This window comes from Limulus polyphemus, unplaced genomic scaffold (assembly GCF_000517525.1).
Source record: "Limulus polyphemus unplaced genomic scaffold, Limulus_polyphemus-2.1.2 Scaffold4648, whole genome shotgun sequence".
NCBI classification, from domain to species: domain Eukaryota; kingdom Metazoa; phylum Arthropoda; class Merostomata; order Xiphosura; family Limulidae; genus Limulus; species Limulus polyphemus.
In genome coordinates, this window is record NW_013670258.1 from 6,727 (window position 1) to 8,694 (window position 1,968).

General features: G+C 39.0%; 1 protein-coding gene across 2 annotated transcripts in view; it reads left to right on the top strand.

Moving 5' to 3' along the window:
• The first annotated feature begins 240 nt into the window (after positions 1 to 240).
• LOC106471483 (smoothelin-like) overlaps positions 241 to 1,968 on the top strand; it is a 29,971-nt gene continuing 28,243 nt past the window's right edge. For both annotated transcript variants that reach the window (XM_022400089.1, XM_013932084.2), the window contains exon 1: positions 241 to 364. The gene's annotated coding sequence lies outside the window, so the exon portion shown is untranslated. The remainder of the gene's footprint in view (positions 365 to 1,968) is intronic.

The window sequence follows — 1,968 nt, forward strand, 5'->3', positions numbered from 1 at the left end:
CAAATGACGTATCGATTGCGGTAGTATCTTGTAACCTTCAAATAACCTCTAAGCTCACAGGTTTCTCCTCTTCACCATGATCTCCAAACATCAGTTGTTTTACAAAACATTTCGGGGTTAAAATTAGCCAACCAGAAGTCCCTAAAAGACCCCGTGACCCCGTCTCTGGTTGAAGGTATTTTTAGTTCTCGTTGTTTGACGTCAGCGGATCGAGAGTGCGCGTGCTGGTCCATCAAGCGGTAACCAGGTTGTTTTGTCATCTGTGTTGCTGCTCTTGGATAAAGTAAAAGTGCACGAGGTGTTTCAGCGCGTGCTACATATTGCAGGTGCAGCTCGAGAAAGTACAAAGTTTCTTCGTGTGCAGGTACACGTTGTTTTTTTCATTTTGACTGGGCGTATTAGCAAACTATTTAAAATATAATGTTTGACAGCTTAGTAGTATAAAGTTTGTTTAGGGTTGTATGTTAAATATTATAATTATGTTTGTAAACAACTGATACAGATAACCGGCTTGTTTTGATATGAAACAGTTTTAAACACCCACTTCCTTAGGAAACCTAACCAACGAATTTCCGTTCAACAATGGAATGACATAATTATTTTAAACTTTAATTATACTTGTCATAAGATATTAGTATTAGGCTTATCGCATTTCTAAGATAACAATTTTTACTTTGTTCCTTAGTTTTCGAAAATGATAATAATGTATAATATTATTTCAACCATAATAATGTCCGCCATATCCATTGCCGACGACGCGTTTCGCTCAATCCAGAGCTCATCAGAATGTAGTGTTAGAAAATATAATAAGCCTAATACTAATATCTTGCGACAAATATGATTAATTATGATTGTGATTTGCCAGCTCAGAAAAAGCGATCACTCCGTAATTGCTGTTGTAAGAAGTGTTCTAACCACTACTGTATTTGTTGTGTGTCCCAGCTGACCCGATGCTCTCTGGATTGAGAGAAACGCGTCGTCGTCAATAGATATGGCGGATATATTGTGGTTTAAATACCGTTTATCACAGCCGTGATTGAGGTGTTTTAAGAAAAACACATCTACAATTTTAAATTCGTCATAAATATAAGTTATTTAAAGTGGCGTAGGTGGCGAACTCGAACGACAGTTAGGGAAGGGCAGTGCGCGTGCTCAATATCTTCGTACCTAAATCTGTTTTTACTATCTTTTTTTTTAAATATAGCCCATATAGAATTACTGGTGTTTTCGTAACTTACCTATGCTTCGCCGTGTTTCAAAACAAATCAAATTGAGACGTTCCTCACAAACATTTGGTATTCACTCTACTTCGTTTTTCTCTCTTCTTATGGTCGGACGTGGCCTATTGGTAAGCGTGTCGGGCTGCAGTTTAAAGGATTCGAAGTTAGAGACGTGATATCGGTGAAGAAGATCCTCTGTTTGAATCCTTTATCACTGACAACCACGTTATTTGGTTCGATAAACCGGACTAAGCCCTTGCGGCAACAGATGCTGCAGGTCAGCTCCTCTCCCACTGACGACTGTACTTGAACCACAGGTTATTTATCCCACGTGAGCAATTCCAATCCTTGATCTTTATAATCAGGTTGAACAGTTTTATCCGTAGTTGAAAACAAATTCGTGTGTATTTGTTTTTGGTGAATTTTAGATCGATGTCAGTATCAAGTACAAAGTTGACAGTGTGGTGTAAGCCGTCTAAAGGGTAATCGATAACACAGCAGGAAGGAAAGTTATACCGTAGTGCTGTCCATCTAAAGGATGGAGAGTTGATACCATGTTGCTGACAACCTAAAGAAAGGAAAGTTGATACCATGGTGCTGACAACCTGGAGAAAGGAAAGTTGATACCATGGTGCTGACAACCTGGAGAAAGGAAAGTTGATACCATGGTGCTGACAACCTGGAGAAAGGAAAGTTGATACAATGGTGCTGATAACCTGAAGGATGGAAAGTTGATACAATGGTGCTG